The 27,205-nt window shown below is 42.1% G+C and overlaps 1 long non-coding RNA gene across 3 annotated transcripts in view; it reads right to left on the minus strand.

The window, feature by feature from the left end:
- LOC309966089 overlaps positions 1-26,710 on the minus strand; it is a 198,599-nt gene extending 171,889 nt beyond the window's left edge. For all 3 annotated transcript variants that reach the window (XR_014326429.1, XR_014326430.1, XR_014326431.1), the window contains exons 1-3: positions 26,176-26,710; positions 25,209-25,313; positions 25,031-25,098 (exon numbers count right to left, since the gene is read on the minus strand). This is a non-coding gene — a long non-coding RNA (uncharacterized lncRNA). The remainder of the gene's footprint in view (positions 1-25,030; positions 25,099-25,208; positions 25,314-26,175) is intronic.
- Positions 26,711-27,205: the final 495 nt, after the last annotated feature.

A 27,205-nucleotide genomic window follows, 5' to 3' on the forward strand; every position in this document is an offset into this window, starting at 1 on the left:
GAGGGGGAAGGGTAAGCTGTGACAAAGTGAGAGAGTGGCATGGACATATATACACTACCAAACGTAAAATAGATAGCTAGTGGGAAGCAGCCGCATGGCACAGGAGATCAGTTCCGGTGCTTTGTGACCACCTAGAGGGGTGGGATAGGGAGGGTGGGAGGGAGGGAGACGCAAGAGGGAAGAGATATGGGAACATATGTATATGTGTAACTGATTCACTGTTATAAAGCAGAAACTAACACACCATTGTAAAGCAATTATACTCTAATAAAGATGTAAAAAAAAAAAAAAAAGATGCAGAAATAAGCACAGCCTTCAAATGACACTGAAGCCCACTGGCTTACTTCCATGAAGCTCCCGAGTTCTAGAAATTACCGTTCTGTAAATGACTTTTTTTACTTTGTCAGGATCATCCACTCAAACAACCTTGGTATGTCACCATCAGTGCTTAGATCTTTAAAAAAAACGTCTTTCACTGGCACAGAAGATTCAAGAATTCAGAGAAACATTCATAGGTTAAAAGAAAATATCTTCAAGGCATGTATCAGATTGTGGCTTTCAGCAACAAATACTGTATTCAGATTTCTTGAATAATGTTTTGTGAGATCCTTAAAAATGAATGGTTATACATTTTTCATTTTCAAATAAAAATTTTCTCATTTCCTACTTGTGATTAGGGTTGAAATATAAATTCAGTCCAAAAAAGTATTTTCCTTCAAAAATCTACGCTATAAATCTATCAACTTAGTTCTGTAAACTACCTCAGATAAATTCCAAGTTGGACAAATACACCAGATAACATCAATAAATAACTGTTATTTATATTAATTATACCAGTGATTCTCCACTTTGGGCAAATGTTTGATTCTGTTCTTAAAAGCTTAAATACAAAACAGCGGGAGTTTAATGTTACGAGGAGCCAAGGACATTTGCTGAACACCAGGAAAACTTTAAAAAGCACATCTTCATTCAGTTCAAAGCAAAGAGATTTGACTCCTTCAGAATAATAGAAGTGGAGACAGGACTACAGAGAGACTGCAGGGTTTTAAAAAGAGCACGGAGCCTGGCATCAGGAGGACCAGGATTTGAATCCTGGCTCAGTTACGCGCCAGCTGTGTGTCCTCGGCCAAGCTTCTTCAGCTCTCTGAAATTCAGTTTCTTCAGCTGCAGAGTAACAGGAGTACCCACCTCCCAGAGCTGTTGGGAAGACTGAGTCAGACAAAGCATTTGCAACCAGTACAGCACCTGACACACGGTAAATGCGACGCATTCCGTTCTTCTGCCTGCCTCTCCCCTGTAAAACCAAGGCGGCGGGTCTTGAGAACTGAGAATGGCCGTGGAATAGTTGCATTCTTTAAAAAAAAAAAAAGTGTTTAAATCATATTTTAAGGATACTGATGGGGATGTTGACACAACGTGGATGAAGCTTGAAGACATTATGCTAAGTGGAATAAGCCAGTCACAAAAGGACAAATACTGTATGATTCCTCTGATATCAGGTCCCTAGAGCAGTTAAATTCATAGAGATAGTAAGTACAACAGTGGCTGCCCGGGGCTGGGGGCAGGGGGAAATGAGTTGGTGTTTAATGGGTTTCAGTGGGGAAGACAAAAAGGTTCTGGTGATGGATGGTGGTGACAGTTGCAAAACAATCTACATGTTCTTAATGTCACAAAACTGTACACTTAAAAATGGTTAAAATGATCAATTCTATATATATTTTACCACACAGAGACTACTGAAAAGTACTTGTTATTTAAAAGAACCTTATAATAAGTTCTTTAGACAAAAGAATTATTTATAGTTAAATAAATAGTCATGTTGTAGTTTACATGTTCCAGCTCCCAGGCTAAGGAGAGCACTATGGGAGGAAACTCAAGCACCTCTCCCATTGGGTGGAAAAACTTGCTTTCCACTTCAGCCAGGCCCTCGCTGCTGGGCGATACTCCACAACCTGTCCCTAGTCAGCTATCTCTTGATTCCTACAATTGCTGTTCCAAGCATGTGCAGACATTCAGACTGTCAAAGTATACCTATACTACCTTATGCCAAAATAAAGACCCTCCCTCTACCCTTTTTCCGTAATCTACCTCCTATTTCAAATTGTTTTTTAAGATGGCCTATACATACTCACTGCCTGTACTCATTAATGCCCACTGCACTTAGCCACTGGAACGAAGTTTCTAATGCCAGTATTACAATTTTTATCACTGAGAGCCTCTGACTTGACCAAATCCAATGGCATCATTCTACTTCTCATCCCAACTTGACCTCTTATAGTGTCATCTGATACTGAGTACTTCCCTTTTTGAATCTGTTCTTCGATGGGCTTTTCCTGCCCTCTTAATGCTGCAATGTCCAGAGGTCCTCTGCTTGGTCCGCTCAGGTAGCTCCCCTTTTGTAATCTCACCCATTCACACACATATGACTCCACCCTCCACATCTTTCTCTCCTAAACTTTGGAGTCACGTTTCCAACGGTCTGCTAGTTGTTGCCATTTAGATGCCCCCTTCTTGGATGTCCAAAACCAAATCCAAGCTTCCTTTCTACTCTCTCATCCAATGGCTAGAGGATTAAAAAAATCTATAGCCATTTGCTATTCTTCCATCTCTCTCACAACTGCTATATGGAGCTCCAGTCAATAAGCCTCACAAACTCTACTTCCCAAAGCACACTCCACATTGCCTCCCCCTGCTCATCGCCACTGTCAGGGCCCTAATCCAGGCCCTTCATCTCGCTCATCTGGACCGCTGCTCACTGCACCAATCTCCTAACCAGTCTATTCTCTTCAGTTTTCTCCCTTCCAGTCCAATTTTCACACTGCTGCCAGGACATTCTTCTAAAATGTGAATCTGTGCCATTCCTCTGATTTTAAAACCTCCAATGGCTCCCCACAGTCAAGGGGGCCAACACCAGATACTAGGACTACAGACACAGCTCCTTCCAATCTCATTTCCCACCACGTGCCCACTCCCCAACTCCCATAAGCCTCAAGCTCCTTTTCAACGTCTCAAGAAATGATCCTCGGACCTCTATGGCTGGTACATGCTCCTCCTTCTTCTACACATGGTGAGCAGCTACATATCCACTTCCCAACCTCCCCAGGCCGAAGTGATCACAGGCTTCTGGTCTGTCTGTGAGGCCTCTGCTGCAACACTTAACACACAGCATCTCATTTACTCTGCTCTTGCTCCCAAGCCATCACTGAAACCTACTTGATGGAGCACCTCAAGATCAGGAACTCCACACCCCACTCGTTTTTCCGTCCACCCCAGATTCTCTATGGCTCGCATGGTCTGTCTCCCTAGTCAACGGATCTCCTGACCATCAAAGCGCAGCGACTCCACTGCCATGCTGATGTACCATGGTGAGTGTGTCTACTACAAGGCGTGGAAATCATTCATTTGTTCATTCCACTAACACTTTTTAGACATGGGGATACACAGATGAGTAAGACTTGACACCTTCCACTAAGGAGTTCATGCTCTAGTAGGGAAAACAAACACATAAACAGACATTTATATGACATGTTGGAGGAGCCCAGTGACAGAGTGATTCCCAGGACATTCTGGAGTGGAGGGGCCCAGAGGAGGACAATGAACCCAGCAAGTGGGGGGAACTGGGTATGAGAGAGGCCACTGGATGAAGCTTCTGGGACTGATGGTGCCCGAAGTGAGTCTCAGAGAACATTAGGGAAAGAGGAAGGGATAGGACAGGTGGGAGACAGGAGAAGGAAAATACAGCAATTAACCACACTAACTTTTTGTCCACTGCCCAAGTACAAGCAGTAAAAGTCACAAGACAGTCCTCGCAAATATATCCAGACATTTAATTGTGAAAATAAACAACAAAATTGTCAACCTCCCAGGACACTCTTTCTCACTCCCTTTTTGTCTGTCCCTCTCTCTCATACCCACTGACACAAGGAATACTTAATACATGTAATGAAAAATATATGTAAGACCGGTCATGGCAGTATTGACATGTTTAGAGCCCATGTTTTCATGGCCGCTTCAATAGTCACTTCTTATCTGTGCTCTCCATGCCAAAGTTTCTCAGACTTCCCTCACTCCTGCTGGCCTTCTCCCCAACTCCCTGACCCTTTCAGCTCTTCCTGTGCTCACCACCTTCCACGCACAATGCAGAACTAGGATACATCATTTAATGTTGCCCTATTTATTCAAATATGACGTTACCATGTCAGTCAGATCTTTTTGTGCTAAAAAGAATTTATCAATACTTTTTTTCATAGCATAAAGTCTACACTTTAATTTAGAAGCACAGTTACTATTGATACACTGGTTTCGTTTCTTTGGTTCTTTAGAAGACCCAAAGTTATTCTTAAAGGAAAAAGAGCCCTATCAGAAAAAAAAACAAATAATCATCATCACACATTTCTCTGCTATACAAGCAGAGAAAACTCAGATTTCATTTCTGGCTATGTCGGTGTTTTACTACATAATTCCTTGGTCCATCTGATCTCAAATCCTTATAGAAATCTTGATATATACTATCTCACATAAAGTAATTTTTAAAATATTTTCACGTTTTTGTTCCATCTTATTGACAATTATTTTTACTAATTTGAAAACTGATTAAATACATGTACAGAAACGTAACATAAAAGAACACAAAATCATCTTTCAAGTTACTATTTACATTTGTCAGCAGCTATCTTAATCATATTTACTAATCATCCCTGCAAGTTCAGTTAACAAAACCTATGAATAGGGCTTCCCTGGTGGCGCAGTGGATAAGAGTCCTCCTGCCGATGCAGGGGACATGGGTTCGTGCCCCGGTCCGGGAGGATCCCACATGCTGTGGAGCGGCTGGGCCCGTGAGCCACGGCCGCTAAGCCTGCGCTAAGCCTGCGCGTCCGGAGCCTGTGCTCCGCAGCGGGAGAGGCCACAATAGTGAGAGGCCCGCGTACCGCAAACAAAAACAAAAAACAAAAACAAAAACAAACCTATGAATAATAGAACTGCACTTAAAGTTGGGAGGTAAGGAGGAGGGAAAACATGATCCCTTGTCTTGGTTCTGATCTTGAAGTCATACAAACAGGGGGAAGGGAAAGGAAGGCAGGAGGGCGAAGAGCACAGATGAGAATAGTTAAAAACAGCGTGTGAAGTAAAAAAATTATAAAGTAAGTTGATTTCACTCACAGTTAAGAGTCCCTGAAAACAAGTGAAGTAAAATCCTATTCCATCCCTCAGTCCAAGAACTGAGCAGAAGTTCCCTTCCAGGGAGGCCTGGTGGTGCTAAAAGGAGGCAAGAAGGATGTGAGATCTCAAAATCTAAGTGATGAAAGGCACGCCAGCCATTCATCCTCCCACTTCAGGCGCTTTTTAAAAAAAAGTTAATCATCGAATTAAATGTTATAATCCAATTTCCAAAATTGTTCTACTCCACTTAAACTGCTGTCACCTCTAATAATCTTACAGGCAAATGCATTCATTTCAAACATCATTCTCTTCAGATTCTGCGATATCTGAAGCTCTCGATCACTTTACCTTTTTTGTTCCTGCCAGGAATACAGAGGGCTCTTTCTCTAACGCTATAGATCTAGCCCCTCTTGCTAACTGTACTCCAAACCACGCTTTCCCCCTGAGGCTTGGTCCTCAGTGCTCTGGCCTGCCTCCCTGCATACGCATCCCTTGAAGAATTTAACCCTCACTTCTGGGATGACAAATGTGAAGTTTCCCTCTTTGGCTAGACATTTCAACATGAGCCCTGGTTCATGTTGCAACTGCTTAAGAATTTCCCCTTGAACGTCTAAAACCAGACGAGCACCTTTATCTCCTCAAAATTGGTTTCTCTTACCAGTTATTACATGCCTGATCATCCTGCAGGCATTTGTTTTGACTCACATCTTCCTCTCTCTCGTTGTGCTGCACCCCTCATGAGCATCTTACTTTCTCCCCTCTCGTCTCCCCCGACTAACTCCATCAGTACTCTACCGCTGGATTACTGCACTCGGGTCTACCTCCTATTTCTCCCTTCCTTCAATTCATCTTTGCCACTGCTACCAGATTAATCTTCTGCCATGGTATTCTTTTTCAAAATCATACCGCCATTCTTCTTCTTCAGAAGACAGATGGTGTGGTGGTTTTAAAATGCTCCCAGACTCTTTGACACACCTCTCCTTAAAAGGTGGAAGCTAATGCCCCTCCCCCCCCTTGAACGCGTGCTGAACTTACTGGCTTGCTTCTAAGGAATAGAATGTCGCAAGAGAGCTCACTGCTCCCAAATCCCTGACCCACAGAAATTGTTAAGAGATTGTAAATGCTTGTTGGTGTTCTTAGCCACTAAATTTAGGGGTAATTTGTTACATGGCAATAGATTATTAATTCAGAAAGCCTTTCTGCTGCCAAGTGGATCAAATCCAAACTCTCTGGGCACCCAAGGTCTTCCAGTAACTGACTTTATCTTTAAATACAAACACCTGCTTCAGTCTAAGGCCAGTTATTTCACTGACTTCACATGACATGGTAAAATTCTGCTTCTTTAGCCTATGCTAGTCTCACATGAAACGTCCTTCTTTGATTCTGCCTACTAATTTATAAATTTATTTATTTATTTATTTTTGGCTGCGTTGGGTCTTCGTTGTTGCACACGGGCTTTCTCTAGTTGTGGCGAGAGGCGGCTACTCTTCGTGTGGTGCGCGGGCTTCTTATCGCAGTGGCGTCTCGTTATGGACCATGGGCTCTAGGTGTGTGGGCTTCAGCAGTTGTGGCTCACGGGCTCTAGAGTACAGGCTCAGTAGTTGTGGTGCACAGGCTTAGCTGCTCTGCGGCATGTGGGATCTTCCCGGACCAGGGATTGAACCCGTGTCCCCTGCACTGGCAGGCGGATTCTTAACCACTGTGCCACCAGGGAAGTCCCTGCCTACTAATCTAAATTCAACACTTTCCTTTTAGGCTCAGTTCAAAGTCCACCCACCAAAGAAATTTTTCTGTTTTCTAATGCATATAAATAAACATATATCTGATTTCCAAAACTGTAAGTTATTTAAGGGAGAAATCATGACTTTGCTATCTTTATATTCCCCATATTAATGGATACATAGATATACTTTTTGTTTAGAATTAACTTTCATGACCTTTCCTTCAAAAAAAAAGTTTTGAATGTCTTTTAAGACAGGACATATGGGGGCTTCCCTGGTGGCGCAGTGGTTGAGAGTCTGCCTGCCAATGCAGGGCACACGGGTTCGTGCCCCGGTCTGGGAAGATCCCACATGTCATGGAGCGGCTAGGTCCATGAGCCATGGCCGCTGAGCCTGCGCATCCGGAGCCTGTGCTCCGCAACGGGAGAGGCCACGACAGTGAGAGGCCCGCGTACCGCAAAAAAAAAAAAAAAAAAAAAAAAAAAGACAGGACATACACAATAAAGTTTAAACTTTAAAAAGTGTCAAATAGTTTGAGACGATAATTTGGTAGAATATATTACCAAAAAAATCTACATGGCTTATGGATAAGCAATTCCATTTCCAAGAATCTATTTTATAGATATAATTATACAAGTAAGCAAAAACAAAAGTACAAAGATATTTTCCACAGCATTGTTTATAAAAGGGAAAACTCAGGAGCAACATAAAAAACATCAACAGGGAAAAAATTAAATTAGGGTACAACAGACTACCATAGATCCATTTCAAAAAATCAAATATGTCTACATGTACTGACCTGTTCAAATTGCCATGATACAATAAGTGAAAAAAAGGCAAGTTTCAAATTTCACAAAGAAAATAAAATATTTAAGAATAAATTTGACAACAAATGTATAAAATCCATCTGAGGAAAACTTTAAAACATTCCTAAAAAAGACACACATGAAGACTTTAACAAATAGGAAGACATTTCTTATTTTGGAAGAGAACAAGCCAACATCATAAAAATGTCAGTTCGTTGTAAATTAATTTATCAATGTAATGCGATCCCCATAAATATACCAATAATTCTTTTTACTGAAGCTGGAAAATTGATACTGAACCGCGTATTAAAACTACATGTGCAAGAACAGCCAGGAATACACCAAACGGGAGAGGGGAGGACTAGTCCTACTAGACATTAAATTATACTATAAAGCCTGTCAATGAAAAGTGTGCTACTAGCCCACAAGCAGACAGACAAATCAGTGGAGTAGCATGGAAAGTTCAAAAACAGACTGAAGTACAGATAGAACTTTAGTACTGTGTATGATAAAGGGGGCGTCTAAAAATCACTGGGGCAAAAGCTGACTTTTTAATAAATGGTTAAAGCAGTTGATTAGCCATTTGGAAAAAGATAAAATTAGATCCATTCTTCATACCATACAAAAGAATATGCTCCAAATGAATGAGGGATCTAAATGTAAAACAATGAAGTCATACAAGTACCAGAGGTGGGGAAATGGTGAATTCTTCTCCAACCTTGATATAAGGAAGGGCGTGCTAACTATGACTCAAAATCAGGAAGAATAAAAGACTGATAATTTGATTACATAAAAATGTTTAACAATTTTTTTCTGCATGGCAAAAAAATCATTAACCAAAGACAATAGATAAAATAGGAGAAAATATTTGCATCATATCACAGATATCCACAATAAATAAAAAACACTTAAAATTGAGGAAATAAAAGACTAGTAACTTGACAGAAAAATAGGCAAAGGACATGAATATACACACACATACATATACAGACACGTACACATGTATACACATTACAGATACACACACGTATATGAACACATGAAAAGATATTAAATTTCACTTATAAAAGAAATACGAATCAAAACTACACTGACATGTTATTTCCGACCTATCAGATTGGCAAAAATTAAACAGTGTGAAATGTCACCCTTGGCCAGGATATGGAGAACTAGGCACTCTCACGCAGAGCTCCTGGGAGAAATGGCCGCTTCCAGGGCTGAGGCAGAGAAAATAGACAAGGAGGATCATTCCGTGTCAGTAAAGTAAGGATGTGTCAAAGCACGGTGGGGGTATGCCAAAAGGACACAGGAGCCAGCTTGAAGAGGCTCCCACTGGCCAAAGCTGGGACAATTTGAGCTTCAAAATAAGTAAGGATCATAAGGTAAAGGAAGAATTCATGAGTCTAAACTGATATTTTTAAAAAATAAATAAATGAGAGATAAGGGAGCACTCTTTGTGGAAGTAAGCCAATGAATAAATGAAGAGGGAATGATGCAATTTTAAATCCGATTGGGCAACCATTACAAGGCTAACTGAGTCGGGCAAGAACCATCCATGGATTCTTAAGCCTACAAGTAAAAATCTGAGGAGTAACAGGTTATTAATGAAAAACATCACTCCACAAGATAGTTATCGTCTGAAAAGGGGGAAAGAGTAACACTGGTCAAACCTGGCAGGCTGGGCCTTAACCAAAGGATCAAAGTCAACATGCCCAGAAGTAGGACAAACAGACACTGTGTGCCTCTGAATATGATGAACTGAGAAGAACACAACGTCCCCTGTGCAGCATTTCTGCCAGAAATGCAAAACCTGAATCTAAACATGACGAAACTTCAAACAAACCAAAATTGAAGGATATGCTAATAATAATTGGCTAGCACTCTTCAAAACTGTCAAGGCCATGAAACACAAAGAAAGACTGAGAAACTGTTCCAGATGAAAGGCGACCAGATGCAATGTATGGCCCAGGATTTTCTTCCTATAAAGACATTTGGGGAATAACTGATGGAATCTGACTAAGACCTATATTTAGATAATATTATTGTATCAGTGGTAATTTCCTGATTTTGAAAAAGAATAAACTTAATAAATAAGGAGAAAGAAAAGGAAAATTTGGCTGAGAACGCATAACCTGCATCTAACGATGAGGAAACTTCAGACAAACACAAAAGGAGGAATTTTCTACTATTTCCCAAAAAAAAGGCACTATATTCTTCAAAAAATGTCGATCTGATAAAAGACAAACTGTAGAAATATTCTAGAAGAAAGGACAGTAAACAGATATGACAAGTAAATGTAATATATAACCCTAGACTGGATCTTATACCACAGGGGAAAAAATGTTATAAAGGACAGTATTAGGTCAACTGTGATATGGATAGCAGATCAGATGAAAATATTTTAACACAAATTTATAAAATAGTTACTGTTGTGTAAGTGAAAATTCCTGTTCTTAGGAAATACACACTAAAATATGGGTAAAGGGCCACGATATATGTAACATTCTCAAATGATTCAGAAAAAAATATACACATACACACATATACATACAAAAATACACAGCAAGAAAATATACACAAATGATAAAGTAAATGCGGGAAATGTTAACAGTAAATGAATCTAAGTAAAAATAGTTTTTCTTTGCATTATCCTTGTTTTTTTTCCAACCTTCTTCATTTTTAATGGTTCATCCTCTAAATGAAACTACTACTCAGAATTACCATAAAATAAAGACCAGCAATCTTCAAAAAGAAACTACGCTAACAGTTACTGCTTAAATATTTTAACAATAACTGTATTTCCTAAGTGTTCACTTGAGAGATAAGGAGTCTCCAAATGGCCATGTTACATCCTAAGGAAAACACAACTGGAAAGAAGCTGAAACGTGCAAAAGAAATTCTATCACATGTGGCTAAGATCATAAGCTTCTCTAGAGTCAGGCTACCTGGCTCTGAACTTGGGCTCCAAGCCCTGGCTTTCCTAAGCTTTGATTTTCTATAAAGTGGGAATGATGATACTATCTATTTCCTAGGGCTGTTGTGCAATTAATGGAATAATAGGAAAAAACAACAACACCACATTTTAGCAAAGTGCCCAACACATGGTAAGCCCTCATTATCATCATTACTATTATCTCTCCTTTGTATTGTAACATATCTGCCACAGGGTAATGGGGCTTTTGGTAACTAATTACAAAGAACACCAGAGAAGAATTCGTTTTTATCCAGCACCACACAATAAAGATGCTCTGACTTTAAGGCCCAGTTTTTAAGGTAGAACAGCCCCTGGAGCGAAAAAAAGTCCTCTATCAAATTCTCATGACTTGATGAAAGTATCAGTTGAAAAGATCCCATTCTTCCCCATCTTATTTCTATGTTTCCCAATAAAGTTATGATCCAAATTTTACCCTTTCGACCAGTCTACAGCTGACCACAGTACACCTCCCTTGGCAAGTGACCTCCCTGGGATATCCAATCTCCTGTAAGCCTGTAAGCTTGCTCAGCTTACTCATCACATCGTTCAGTCTCACAGTCCTCATCAACTCTGAATGAATTGATAAAAATCAAAATTCTTCACCTGCAAGGTCACACCCTAGACACCCAAACAAACCACGCAGTTTCCCTCCTCCTGAAGGCCTGCCTGAGCAGTCAGCGGCTTCCCTCCCTGACAGGAATGTAACTACCACTGTTAACATGTTAACTTTCCAGAAGCATCTATCAAGGGTGGACCATCTGTCTCCATTAACCACAGGATGCCTAATGGACACTGGGAGCAATTCAACACTCACTGATTAATAAATATTGGCCTTCAAGAGAAACAGCACTGAGTACCAACCGATACCTTTGTGTTAATCATTCAAAAACAGAAAAAAAAATTGTGGCTGAGTTAACTCAAATCAAATTTAAACTTTCATGCAACATATTTCAAAATGCTTCGAAAGTAATTTTTAAGCATAAATATCACACAAATTCACCATATAATTACATCAAAACGATCACACGAAATAATCAAATTACTATCAAATGGAAATAATTTACTAATAACATAGATTTCTAGGACTTATTCAGTACGGCTTTCTTTTAATCTTCATATAATCTTCAGTGAAACCCAAGAATCTCTTTTAAAAATAAAGAAAATAGCCAGCCCTTATTCCTAAATGTTCATTTTCTCTTAGCAGCTTTTTTAATGTACTTACCTTCTTTCATCATCAAAGGCGGGCATGAATATATATGCAATGTAAATTCTGCGTCCGCTTTGCCATCTTCTGTACTTTTCTACTGAAACAAACTACAAAATTCTCTTCTTGTTTCTCATTCTTAGAGGAGGAAAAAATTATTCAAGAGTAATAAACAAACTCCTTCTACATCTTCCTTGGTGTTTCCTGTACGGAATTCCCAGACTTTCTAGATACCAGACCCCCACCAAGTCCCCTTCTCTCCACACCAGCAGTTCCTGAAAAAAATATATTCTTACACCAGGAACATCTTTTTCCATTAAGTGACACAAACATCAAACTTCAAAATTTAAAAGATAAAAAGTTTCCTCCATCAGGTCTCATTCTCCAAATTTCTTTAAGACATAAAGAGAAGTATTGTCCCTACACCCTACAAGGTTAATAACAGTACCAATGTAAGTCTATGCTTACTTACTATTTATTTTTGAATAAATAATATGTTCAAAGTTCAAAAGGTAAAAAAGAGTATTCAGGGAAAAGTCTCCCTGTCCTCCAGCTACCTACTTCCTTCTCCTAAAGGCATGAAATGTTATAGTTCATTTTTTATCCTTCCAGAGATGTTCTTTCTTTCTATCTATCTATCCATCCATCCATTCACAGCTGTTTATAAATTCTTCTTTACGCTCTTCTATGCCTTGTTCTTATCTAAGATTGTATCTTCAAGGATCTATCATAACAGAGTACAATGAGCTTCCTCCTTCTATCTTAATGGCTATACAGGAATTTTAAAATATGTAGAAACCAGTTTCTATGGCCCTATTCTCTCAGCCCACAAATTCATTAAATATGCATAGTGCCTGACAAGTCCACCTGATTTTAAATAAATACACATTCCACCCCCAAATGTAAATATTTTCTATATACTAGACCATGTTGTTATATCAATGCAAAACTTGTTGGGTTCGATAATTGTATTGTAGTTATACAGAAGAATGTCCTCTTTAGCAGGTATTTAGAGGTGAAATGTCATAGTATCTGTAACTTATATTCAAGTGGTTAAGCAAAATAATACAAATGTATACACCACATTTGATTCAAAAACATGCATACACAGAACATGAGGCAAGTGTGGCAAAATGTTAACAACTGATTAATCTAGAAGAAGAGTAAACAGGTGGTCATAGTACTGTTTTCCTAAAGGTTTGACATCTTCAAAATAAAAAGGGAGTAAAAAGGCTCTGGTACTCCAATAGGGTCCCCTCATCTGCTACCTTAAAACATAAAATTGTCATTTCCCAACTCCCAGGCCTATGTCCTAACCTAAACCAATCTCATCCCTCGTACTCTCTTCCAAAAGAAAATTAAAACAAGTTCTTTAGCTATTCTTAACTCAAACTGCTCAAATGTCATGGCTCCTTGGGGTCTTCCCCTACTGCTTGAGTCCTTTCTCCCTTCTCTCTCCTTGTGTAGCCACTCTTTGGGGCACTCAGACATTTACTGCATCTTTTCTGGGCCTAACCATTGGGAACCCAGCGAGAGAGTAAATACCTAGAGGATGAGCTTCCTCCTTCTATCTTAATGAAGGATGAAGCTCTGGATGAATAATCCTTTTGTAATTCCCACAGCACCCAGCTCAAAAAGTGTTTATTGAAAGAATAGGTTTCTCCAAACAAAGAAGGGCAAGGGAAGCACGGCTAAGCAATGAGGGAAAGGTCTCAAAGCTCAGTCTTCTTAGAAAAGCTTCTCCAGTCTCCTCAGCTTTTTCTCCAATATGTCATGAAAACCCATCTCATCTTTCCTGTCCTTTCAGATTGCCACAACTGTCTACGCCGACACAACGACAGATTATCCTACTGAGAACGGAAAAACCTGTTCCGCAATCCCAAATAAAGCAACTCTAGAAGTTAGAGTAGCCAATTCTCTTACATTTTATTTATTTGACATTACTCTCTAACGCTGTAATAAACTGTCAACAATTTGGAAAAAAAAAAAAGCACCTCTCAGTCATCTGTCTATGGAATATTCCTGCATGGTAATCTCCCACCAGTTTGAAACTAAGGGAGACCAGCCTCTGAATGTGTATTTACTTCAGTTAATCAAGGTGATGCCAGAGGCAGCTATCATGTTGACTAAGACAACAACCTGTGTCTGACAACAATACACTCTGGAAAAGTTGATAATAGGAAAACATACAAATGATACCTACTAAAAAATAGGAGTGCTTCTTCTTGAAATAAGACTCAAATTGAAATTGCACAAATTGAAATTTTACAAATGTAAAATAGGAAGATTCTAAGTCTATTTCGTTTTTCTCACCTGAGTACAAGTCACAGACCTGCAAGAGATCTTTAAGTTCAACCCTCCAAAAAAACGAGATCCAGAGAGGTTAAACACCCAGTCCAACACCCCATCACTAGCAAATGAAAGTCAAGCTAGGTTTAGAACTCATATACTCTTCCCAGGCTTCTCTGTCCATTTTACGTCTAAATTTCATAAATTTAACTTTCTGTCCAAAAAAACAGAGTGGATAGGGAAGTGGAAGGCCTAACTGTGGTCAGCGATGCCACTAACCAGGTGTGTAAAATTAAGTAAACTGTCTCATCTACAGAATAAGAAGACTAAATTAAATGAGCTCTGAAGCCCCCACAGAGCTAGAATATACTCTGATCCTTGACAGTGGCATAAGTAATAGTTGTGTATTTAACACAAATCTGATGCAGTCACATTTTTTATACCAAACTTAGTTACAGCTTAAGCAATTTAAAAACATTATTGTAACCCAAACCACATCTTTGTTTACCAAAAATTACAAAAATACAAAGAATCCTGAAATTCATTATCTATATGATTACTATTACCTGAATTTTGGCAGCATGTCCTTTAGCACAAAATTTAAACTTCAAGCTAAAACCTATTTGAATGCCTATTTAAATATCCTAAAGAGTTTGGGAAGTCATACATTTCACATGTATTTTCCATTCAGCATGGCATCCGCTGTATAAACATACTCAAATCTTTAGAAAGTCTGCACCAGCATCTTGTCATAGTAAAACCTGTCTTTGGCTCTGAGCTGCCATTTAGTCAGGCTAAAAAAGTGCCTGTGGGAACTGTCAGCTGTTATTGGCTATTCATACGGTGAATGGGAAAGACAAAAGGGAAAGGAAGAAGAACAAAAGAAACAGAAAAGAACCCAAGAAGGGAAAAAAAAAAAAAGGAAGGAAATCAAGAGAGTAAAGAACATGGGAAGACAGAAAGAAAGGAGATAAACAAGGAGAGGAATGGCCCAAATGGCTTGTCAGTACCCCAAGGACACGGGGTGCCAGTATCCACAAGCCTTCAGACAGACTGCAGACACCTTTAAGTGTTCTTGTTCGTTCGTTGCCTTTCGTGCAGTTCTGGACAGAAGGTCTGCCCAGAGAAGACGTTTACTTGCGCCTGCTCCTAGTCTCCACGTCGAGGATTAGGATTCCAATGCATGAACAGTAACAGAGAAGAAGCCATGATCCACAATACACTACACTGTTTACCAGGAATGTCCAGGACCTGACATGTTCTGATGAGTCATTTTTCCAGAGCTTGTATCTCAACTCTGAAAGACCACAATGATCCAAAAAGATGTTTTACCAAGTACTATGTGTATTTATACAAATGCAATTCAGTGCTTTCAACTGGTGCTGTCCAGAGACAACAACGAAATACAGTCCGAAGGAGGGCATTTCCAGTCATATCCTCTGGATGCCACTGCAGCCGTCCCTCAACCACACGAGCCCCTTCCTCAATCAAAGGGCTGGGACCTCGGACACAGAAGGAGCCTAGGATATCAGGCCACCATCATGCCCCCCACACACAAGAAAACACAGCTATTATAAGGCATGGTTTCTTCTACAGATGATCACTTTAAAAATCTTTTTAAAGCAAATCTGTTGTCGGAAATATTTGTTTTTTAGGATCTCAAATGATCTTCTATTACGAAAAATATGTATCTTCAAAATACTCTGCAGTTGACATGAAATGACTAAACAGATTATTGATTCACAAAGTTAACGAAGTCTTTGTTCCAAACTGCTAGTTAGGTAGTAACAAAGATATACACACGGCAAAGAACAAACTCCTCTGTTCCTTTTCAGAAGAATTAAATTAATAGCAGAAGGAATCTTAATTTTGAACGCTTTAAAAGTTGGAGCAAAGGATGATTTTGGTATCTTTTTCCATAAAAATAGGAGAAGCCTGCATAGTAACTTCGACAACTACAAGGCATAAAACAGACAACAGATTTCAAAGATGAAATCCAAAGAAAGGCTATGAATGGCATTTTATTTAAAAATACTTTTCACCTGTTGCTATCAAGTACCTGCATTTTCAGGCAATAATCGCTAAAGACTGAAGAGCCCTCACAAATTCTTTTGGGGCAGAGCCTATAAAAAGTAGGTATTACACAGTTTTGAAAAGCTAAAAATTAGAAAAAGCTGAAGAAATATTAGTGACACTAAGGACAAAGCTAACAAAGTAAGTGTTCCTAGCATAGCTAACAATGATTAATCTCTCTGGAAACACAGAGAAACAAAAACAGATAATCGTAGGTTTTTAGAAAATGGACAATATGTGCAATGAATGCATGATACATCAGTATAAAAGCAGAAAGCAAAACAGTTGTCAATGGCCTTGACAATGAGCAGATAAGTGTGGTTGTGAACATTATGAAAAGATTCAGTACTAACAAAAATTCCCCTGCAAATAGGAAACAAGCACTCAAGGTCACAGACCATGTACAATTTTGCAAGAGAAAGACCTGGGGTAGCATTTTTTTAATGAGTTGTACAAGAATTAACAGAAGTATTAAGCAGGTTCCCAGAAACTCCCCTAGTGGTCTAGATATCGCCCAGTGCCTCTATCATGGAGATGAAAAGCAGCAGAAGAATATTCCAAATTGGGGGTCAACAACCCTTCCAAACTGGAGTGTTCAGGTTCAATTAATTTCCAGGTGTTCTGATGTAGATAGTACAAGTATGGAGAAGGGTGCCCTTGAGACCCATCCCTAACTTCAAGGAGTCCCTGATCTCCTGATCCTGGGACTCAGAAGCAACGCCCCTACACTGAGGCCAGTCTTGATTAACATGGATCTTTCAAAAAGCTAAAGTACTCCTGTGAGGGTTTACCATCCCACTACAATGGGAAAAAACTCAATCACAGCACTTTAGGGCCAGAACACCTTACTCCACATTCCACCAAGCCCTCATTTTACAGACAAGCAGCCTGTGGCACAGACTTGGACACTCTCCCAAGTTCTGTAGCGAGTGGGAACTAGACCCTAGTGGAAAGAATATAGAGCCCCTAGCACAGCATCCAAATAGGCAGGTACACACTAATTATTATTAGAGATAGTAACATTATTCTAACCTCAATACTCTTTCCACCAAACTAAATAAGATCAGCCACAGCACAGACCTAGAAGGAAAAGGAAGAAGCACGTAGAGGTAGGGCCATAAAGGACATCCATGGGTGACTCTGGTCAACTAGAGGCCAGGCACCTGGCTGTCAGAGAAACAGTAATGTCAGAAGCTGGAAGACAGGAACCTCAAGAGATGTGGGAAGACACAGACAGATGTTGCCAAGCGCTAGTGTGTTGTGTCTTAACTCCCTAAAGCAGAGGAAGTTTTTCAAAGGTACTGGGGGTGGGGATGCGGGTGGAGAACCAACGAAGAGAGCTGGAGGGTGGGGATTACACAGCTGCACCTCCCTCCCTCTGGCTGCTCAGTGAAAACGGGCCCATGGGCCTTCCCCAGCACTCTTGTCATGTAGACCGCCAATCCCAGCCTCAAACTGCCAAGTCTAAAGAATCCAAAACTGCTTCACAGATTTAGTTACGAAGATTATACCACAGATATTCCAGTCAAGAAATGACTGCAGATCTAAATAACAAATCACATGCAGTTCTTTTCAAAGAAATCAGCAGTAGATCAAAATCTAAGGCTGCATCCATGAAATATAGTTTAAAATCAATTATATGGATGCTAAATCAACTCTGATTTAATATGCAACCATTTTATAAAAGAAGTCAGAAAATAAAGAATTTCAAGAAAAAAATTAAACTGCTAGATGTGCAAAGCAGGGAGATTTCGTGGCCTCAGCCCAGCTTTGTGGCCTGTGCTACACAAATGATGTTTCCTAATCCATAAAACACATCCATAATAAGCACCACGTGTGCCTTCCAGGAATTTGATTTAAACTAGTTAACGACCATAAAGCAATCTAAAAATGTAAGCACTGCGTGAATTCTGGGCATAACTTTGCAAAGGCATTTGATTTAAGTCAAGTAATAGCATCTGGTGATAATTTGAAGGATTCACCGGAAATGAAAAGGAAAACTCATTAATTTATTTTCTAACAAAAGAAACCTGTGCTATTACCTAGCCTTGACATACCCACAAAAAGGTTTAGAACATTTAATACTTAAAACCTTTCATTGTCATCCTCCCATTCCTTACTCCTTACCCATTTCTTCTTTTTTATTTCCTTGCTCTCAGATAAGATTATATTTTCCTCCAAATCTTACTCTTTCTTCTCCAATAAATTCACTCATATTAAAATGTACTGTCAAACCTCACTTCCAGTCACTTCAGCCTTGAATCATTCTGACTCTGGGAGTCTAGTTTAATCTGGAATGCTTCCAGAGCACCACCTGTTAGAATGCCTTGGCATCTCCATGAAGCCCTCCCTGAAGTCCTCCCCGTCAATCCTCCCCTTCTTCCCCCTCCACCCTGACCCCAGCCTAGCAAAATAAACATATACTCTGGGTGAGAACAGTGTGCTTGCTCTGCAAGGGCTGCTTTAAGACATCTCCTGGCATCTCCACTGCCTTCCTACCAGATTCCAGCCCCAGAGCCCCTTCACTGAGAAACTGCAAAGCCTCCACTCTTCCCCAAAGTCCTCAAAATAGGGAAGGGCCGTGCCCTGGCTTACTCTTTATCTCCTGATGCGTATCTCATTCCTGCAACCAGGAGTCTTCTATGAGGCAGTTATCTTCAGAGGACAATGCCCAGGTTAATGCTATCAGAACCCACTATGGACCCACAGACTAGCTTTAACTAGGAAAAGAACTGCATCTCATAAAAACCATTTATTTAGTAAGTTCACAATTATCTAATGTGATAGATCATGCTCCATAGCTGTATATTAAGAGGCACTTGGTTAGATTTGATACCTAAACATTTAGGTTTAGGGAGCAGCAAACAGTTTTGTCATTTAATAACATCAGTAATATTTCAATACGTTTTAACTGGAGGCTTCCACTATTGGGTAAGAATCCCAATGTGAGTTTTAACAGACGCAGAGTTTTTGCAAAATATATGGGATTCTGAAGAAACTCTCAAAATAAAATTAATTTAATCCATTTTAAACTTTTAAACCTCAGTTTGCCATATAGCAATCTTTAAATGAAATAATTTTGCAGAAGTCCAAGGGTAGGTGCTACAACTTGAAAAGGTAGAAAAAACAGGCATAGAATCATAGAACTTCAGAAGAGATGATCAAATCCTACACTCTGACCAGCAACATCAGCCTTACCTGGGAACTTGTAAGAAACGCAGATCATTAGGCCCACCCTAGACCTACTGAGTCACAAACTCTGGGGTGGGTTCCAGCAATCTCGGTTTTAACAAGCCCTCCGTGATTCTACACACACTGAAGTTTGAGAACCACTGACCCAATCCCACCACCCCACTGATGAGAAAGAAATGAAGCCAGCAACTTCCTTCAATTCTTATACCAAAGTTAGTGGCCGAGGTCACTTAAAGACAGTTCTCAATAAACCTTCAAAACGATTCTTAAACTATACACCTAAATCCAAGTAGCCACACAGGATCTTCTAGGCTGACTACATCTTGATCTACCACAAGCAGGAATTCTTATATCACTGCTAAATACTTAGACAGGCAGATATAGATTTTTTTTGTCACGAGTAATTCACATTTAATACCTAAAAAGAGGCTTCACATTATTGGCCTCTCCACAAAAGCAACAACTCAAATCTCACAGGCTTTCTTATTTGTTCGTTTGATTGGGTGGGCTAACTTTTGTTGCTGACAGCAGTGGTGGGTTTTGTTTTGTTATGGTTGTGTTTGGTTCCGTTTTGAGGGCAACAGTAGGAATTTATGGGACACATGGTTGATAGTCTGTTTTTGGTTTGGGGGCTCCCCACTACCACCACCAAAGAGGTTCACACACCAAAGGCGTTTGAAAGCAGTCATAACGGATTAAGAGGCCAGAAACTGCTAAAAGATCCCCCTCAAAAAACTTTACATTTTATTTTGGAATGTATCATATGATTTTTTTGAGACAACAGATTTATATTTTCAATTATGCTTTACTTACCCTAGTTTAAAATTAGTTTTCATATGTGCAACACATAGTGGCAGAATGATAGGAACCTAGCCTGTGTCCCAGGAATGATGACAGGCCTATAATCCAGCCACACATAACCCCATAAGCTAGGTAAGTATGACGCACAGCACTGAGAGGAGAGTCTGTATCATCTTCTACAAGTACCAGGCCACATATGGGGCTGCGTCATCAACCCACCAATATAGCATCTACCACGTGAAATGAAATCTACAATTTTCCGCTTAGGGCTCTCGCTCTAAACAGATGTTTGATGTATCTCATACCTTTTTATATAAATATTTCGAAGTCTAGTAGTGGTTATCTGAACAACTAAACATCTGTTTCTATTTACATTTTAAAATATCCTCTTCGAGACGTTTATCACTTGGGTGTTAGGATTACCACAGACTGAGATTTAGAGGTTTAAAGGTTTCCATTCCTGTTTCTCATATAGAAGCTGTTTTCTCAATGTCATGCCATACAAGAGCTATTTTCAGTCCTCTTTTCAGACTCTATTAACATATGTAATTACCTTCGATTTCACAAACCAACTAACATGGCTCAGCGCATGACTATTTCTTTGAGGAAGAATCACAGACAAGCACACAAAGCAACAGAAACAACTACTTTGATTTGATTTACACTTCCAACCCCCTCTGTGTGACCTGAGCACCAAATCTTCTTGTGACTTTATTTTTCTCTGTCATTAATTAGGGGTAACAATTCCTGCTATATATATACTTACAGAAGAGGAATCAAAGTCACTGAGTTAAGGAGAGTGCCCCTGGAGAGACTGCATTCATTCCTCGGAAGAACTGCAAATTACAGTGTAGTTATTGACTCTAGGCCTCCTCTTCAGCTCCACAACACACCCTCTGAGGCTAAATTAGAGGGGTTAAATTATTTGAAGGTTCCTTCATTTAACAAATATTTCTCAGCACTTGCTATGTGTCAGGTACTATACAAGGACATTGGAAATATATGGCCAGCAAGACAAACGTAGCACCTGCTCTTCAAAAAACATCTTAGGGAAGTGTTAGGTTTTTTTAGGGAAGTGCTGATTAAGCTCACGGGACTTCCAATCCATTTATACACCAAGGGCTCAATTCCATTTGATTTTTCAAATAATTACTCAAAATCATAGTGACTCATAATCACTCCACTCTGCTCCTAAAAATGGGAGACCACATGAGCCACATGAAAAGGCCACAGAACACAGAAACCTTCTACAATACGAAGGCCTTACAAAGGTCAAAAATATCACCCTGGAAACACCTTATAATCTATGAATGGGAAGCATGTTGCTATGCCCTACAAAATGAATTAAAATTTTTCTTTTAAAGGCAGAACACTGTAAGCTAATGTTTACCTATCAAACACTAGACTTAAAGCTAAGCAAATCCTCTATAACTGTGCTGTCCAATGCAGTAGCCACCCGCCACTTGGGGCTATTTGCATTTAAATCAATGAGAAGTTCAGTTTCTATGGCACACTAGCCACATTTAAAGTGGCTCACTAGCCTCAAATGCTTAGTGGCTACCACTTATAAGTCATTATAAATATATCATTGTAAGTCCTTTCTATCATCCCAGAAGTTCTGTGGGACAGTGCTGTTCTACAAATACCTCTGCAATACTAAATCTGAAAATTACAGTGTAATAAAATGTGATGATGCATCCGTATTCTGCTAGTACACATAAAAAGCATGTTCATCGGTAATATAGTGCCACTTCTTTCTTCCTAAATAAGTTGAAAAATGATAATGTTGAACATCTCTCCCAGTGTACATGAGTAAACAATTGGCGAATTGAGAATAAAATTAGGAAACAAGTGAAAACCTGACTACATTTAGCCCCTTGCTTCCTATTCCTTTTACTAGAATGTGTTGGTGGTACTCTGAATTCTCTGTGCAAGGACGTGTGCTTTTAGCCTAGTAGCTAGCAGACGTGAGGACAGTTAAGAATGAAGATGGGTGATCAACCCAAATAATGCAACTCAAATTCAATTTAGACTGACGCAACAAACTTGAGTGCCTACTGTGTGCCAGTGATACACAAATAAACAATCACCATTTCAACCTTTTATGAAGTCAATTTAGTAGAGGTGTCCAACGTATAAATAAAAACAATATATGCTGTGAAAAGTGCACTGAGACAAGTACGTGCAAGGCATAAAGGTGACACAGGAGGATATTTTTAAATGTCTTTCGAGGAGAAATCAGGGGAAAATTTCTAAAGGAGGCACCCTAGGAGCAGAAGACAAAGCTGTGCAAAGGAACCACAAGTAGTTTGGCAATGCTGGATTAAAGTATCTTTGGTGGTCAACAGGGATGGAGACGACAACTGAGGGAGGGAGATGGGGTTAGAGAGCTATTTCCATGCCAGAACGTGACCACTCGCAGTTATGTCAAGCTTGCCCTGGTGGGTCTATAAGCTTTCCTCACCAAAACTGCAAGTAACATGAAAACCAATCTCAAAAACTTGATAGGTAATTTGCCTATGTCTGCCATACAGCTAACAATATTAGACAACAATCATTAGTAGGAATAAAGACATGTCTCTTTGTTACACAGTACCATTTAATAATACGTATCGGTCACAAAAACATTGTAATTGGAACTCTTTGTTTTCAGGGAAAAACCTCTGTTGCCTGTTTTATTTGGAATATCCTTAGAGTATATATCAATGAACACATTTTCAAAACAGATGGATTACCTCTGCATCTAAATATTCCCAATAAGAGTTTATCTGACAGAGAAGCAAATGAAATAAATAAAAGAAGGAGGATGGAGAAGCAACACTTCTGTACTCCAGACCAGAGTAGTTGCTTTTTCCTCCCAAATTTTCATAGCAAAACTTCTGCTACTCTGTATACTGCCTTGCACTTTCTGCTACAACCAGCCTATGACCAACAAAATTATATCATGTCCAGCAACCTAAAGGACTTCTGTGGCTGCTCGTGTAAATCCCTGGAAATTATCTGCATCTTCTGGACACTCCCCTTCACTTTACCCGTATGTTCAAGTCTCAAAACAAAACCAAAAACTTCCACAGAATCAGTTCTCTTCAAATTACTGGGATCCTCTCTCCTCTCTTCACAATAAACTTCTAGAAAATGTTAGCAGCCTAGAGGCCTTAACGAATTTACCAAGCGATTCTCCTCCCTTTGGTACAAGCAAGACTTTGCAGATAAAAATACATATACAAATATATGTAGATAAACTGGCTGGTCCTTAGGCAAACACAAAATATTCCTATTCGCACGAACACGTGGCCCTTAGGTAAAGGGAGATTTCCAGTGCAGCATATATAATGATTGAAAGAATGGGTTCTGGAGTCAGCCTCCCTGGGTACTAGTTCTGGGTTATCACTGACCAACTCTTACTTAACCTCCTGAGCTTCCATTTCGCCAACTGTAAAACAGGTTACAATGTTTCATCAAGTATGTCCCCACACATCGGCACAGAGTTAGCCTATCTAGTGACAGATCAATACGTTAGCTATTTCATCTCTAAAGACGGATGGTTTCGCAGCTATCTATTCCATCCAGCAAGCTAGTTACCTCTGTAAGTTCTCATCCCTCACCGTGCATCAAAAATACTTAGGGAGATTTTTTTTTTCAATACACTATGTTTAGGACCTATTTGGATTTGGTTTCGATTGGGCCGGGAATCGGAGTTCTTTCTAAAGCGCTCCGGTTGCTTATAACGTGCAGCCTGGATTGAGAACCACATAGAGATCTCTGTATGCCCACCGATACACACACCGACACACTGTTCGATATCTAACTGAATCAGCGCAGGCCCGCCCCCCAGCCCGAACGGACCAGGATCGCCTAGATGCTGTGACGACGAACTTAAAGGGCGGTGGGACTTACACCCACGTCCGCATACTGCTCACCGAGGATCAACTCCCACAAACTCCACCAGATGCGGCCTTGACACTCGGCGCGGTCGGTATCTGTCTGGGGCACACGCCCCCTCGCCCCTTTGGCGACGGCCCCCGCGGGCTGCCGGCCCTCCAGACGCGTGCGTCACCACGCCCTCGCCTCCCGCGCCCCAGCCCCCTCCCGCCCACGGCACGTGACTCGACACGCGCCAGCTGCACGCGGGCTCCATCAAAACAAAAACAGAGAGGGCTGGCCGGCCGGGCAGCGGGGGCGCGCGGTAAGCGGGCGCGCCCCCGCCGCCACTGCCCGGCGCCGCGACCGCGCCTCCGCCGCCCCCGGCGCCGCCGGCCGCGCGCCCCGGCCGGCCGGGGGCGGGAGGGCAGAGGGCGCCACCCTGTTTACAGCCGTCGCTCCGGGCCCGGGACCCCGCCCGGAAACGGTCTCCCGGGAAAAGGCCCTGGCGTGCGCACCCACCCGCGGACGGGGTGCCGGCCCTGCGTGGGAGGCTCCGGCCGCGGCTCGGAATAAAACCGTCGCCACGGCGCTGGGGTCGGGCCCGCGCGAGTCTCCGCTCCTCCTCGGCCTGCCGCCCACGGCTGCTTCGTGTCAGCCCCGGTCACGACTCTGCTACGCACTTCACCCCCATCTCTCAGCTCCGGCGCTTCCGCAGACCCTCCTCACGTGGCCGCCTCCTCCCAGCCCCGGCACTCCCCCACGACTGGGCTGCGGACCCTGGCGCACTTCGGGACCCCGAGCTGCTCCCACCCCGAGGGACATCACCCCTCTCGGACCCCCCCAACCCACATCTTCCGCCCCGGGGGCGGGGGTAGCCACAAGCTGTCAGAAGCCTAGTTTTCCACATGACGAAGCTCACCCCTCACCCTTATACATCTCCACTCACCCTTCAGCCTAGCTTCGAGCTGAATCAGATATTTAAAACGGGGTGGAGGGTGGTCTTGATTTTTCTCCCTAGTCGGGAAAAAAAAAAAGACGCAGCTCTGACCATCCACTCGCTTTAAGACTCCCCACGTCGTCCCACCAAATGCAAGACTTGTAGAATACAAATGCCCACCACACACCTGCTACGCCACTCGCTCTCTGGAAACCTGGAGACCCACCCAGCCCGCCTTCTGGAACCTGCGCCGGGGGGCGGGGGTGTGTTGGAAGCGACGCCGTCCAGTTCCCTAAAGTAAGAAGGAGTGAGAGGGGAATCAGGCACCCCGGCCCCGCCCGGGAGAGTGGTCCTCCGGTCCCCCAGCTCCAGAGCACAGCACTGCATCCTCCGTCCCTCTCGGCGGAACGAGGGAGGTGGCCAAAGGCCTGGGTGCCAGGGGCTGTTTTTGCCTTTAGAACCCAGACACCGCGTCCTCTACGAGCACTCACCCCCACCCCGCCCCCCGCCGCCGCCGCCTTATTTCTGGTCGACAGCAAAGGTAGGGTAGGTGGGAGAAAGGAGCGAGTGCTCTCGAGGTTCGGGATGTTAGTCTCCGCGGAGTGAAGAGGTGGGATCTCGAAATGGAAACAGTCTCCCCCCTCCCTCCCCTCCTCCTCCTCTTCTGTTTACCTCAAGTTTGAATTTTATCTGCGCAACATTAGCTGGAATGCGGACATTGAAAAAAAAAAAAAAACCACACACACACTCTCTCAAACCGGCAGCAGCTCCGGAGGAGCCATGTGGCATCAAGCCACCTCAAAGGGGAAAAAAGTGCTCTTAGCAACACAAACATGGCGAAATCGCCTCGGCATTCCCGGATAACGCCACAACCCCTACCTTCCCTCGCGCGGCTCGCCAACATCCCGGCCGGGACCTGCGGCCCCTTCCGGGGAGAGGCGAGGGACCCCGGGGAGTCCCAGGGTGGGACCGCCGGGCGTGCGAAAAGAGGAAATAACAGAGTCCACAGTGGAAATGTTTCTGCTGGACCATCGAACCCTCCGCCTCGCCAGCAGCGAGAGGATGCCTCGTTCACCTCGAGAGGTCCAAACGGAGAACAAAATTCCCATACCAAAGTCCTGCTGGGCCGGCTTTCCCCACCCTCCAGAACTTACCTTGGGGCTGAACACACGCTGCTGCTTAAATCCCTTTCTCTTTCCTTCCTCCGGAGCGAGACGCAAGGGGGGAAATGATGCGCATGTATATTTGTAGAACATATTCTTCTAGAATGCCCCTTTGATCATCACGAGCGATGGAGGCTCCGGAGACAGGTGCAGTGCTGGCCGAGGCTGCCGGCTAAAAGTTGTTCTCTTTGCGGTGGGCAGCAGGGTCCCCGGGCCGGGGCTGGGGACCGGGTCTCCCTTCCCCCCCGGCGTCGCCCACTTCCCGCGGGCTGCTGCTGCGTGCAGCTCGGCTGCAGGGGAGGTGGCGTAGTTTCTCTTCCTCCCACCTCTTCTCACTCACTTGTTTTTGTAGCCGTGGGCTCCCCTAATGCTTTCCTCTCCACAATGTTGTTTCATTATATCATGTCCATCATGTGACACCGGAGAGGCCTCTCTATGGAAACTTAAAGGGCCTCCCACGTGACTGCAGCAGCAACAACAGCAGCGGCAGGACTGGCGGCAGCGGCCGCAGCGTTTGTACCACCACCCACCGAGAGCCCCTCGCAGCATCCCGGAGGGGCTTCTGGCGCTGCAGAAGCCCAGATGAGTGAGCCACAGCATCCGGGAGCTGTGGCGTCTGTGCGTGCGTGTAGCCTTTTCTCATTACATAGGAAACCGAACAGAAGGAGCGTCCTTAAATCCTTTCCTACAGTCACAAAACCCACGCTCTGTTAAAATTACATTTCGTGGCTCCTACTTTATTTTCCCCAAGAGCAATGAGTTTTGTATCAGGTCCGATTAAATTTTACCAAGGGAAAAAGAAAAACTGGATTTGTCCCTCTGCGAGTTCAGCCTGCTGTTGAGTAGATCAGAAATGACAAAATAATAACAGAAATAGAATCAGGCATTTGATACATAATTACCATCACACCAGCTTTAAAGCTTTTCTGGAATTACATTCCTCCGGTAACTGTGTTGATGATGCTTGCAGGAGGCAAATGCAATGCAGTTTTTCTCTTCCGCAGCTATATTAGGGCTTTGT

The sequence above is a fragment of the Leucopleurus acutus genome (assembly GCF_964270905.1).
Source record: "Leucopleurus acutus genome assembly, chromosome: 9".
Taxonomy (NCBI): domain Eukaryota; kingdom Metazoa; phylum Chordata; class Mammalia; order Artiodactyla; family Delphinidae; genus Leucopleurus; species Leucopleurus acutus.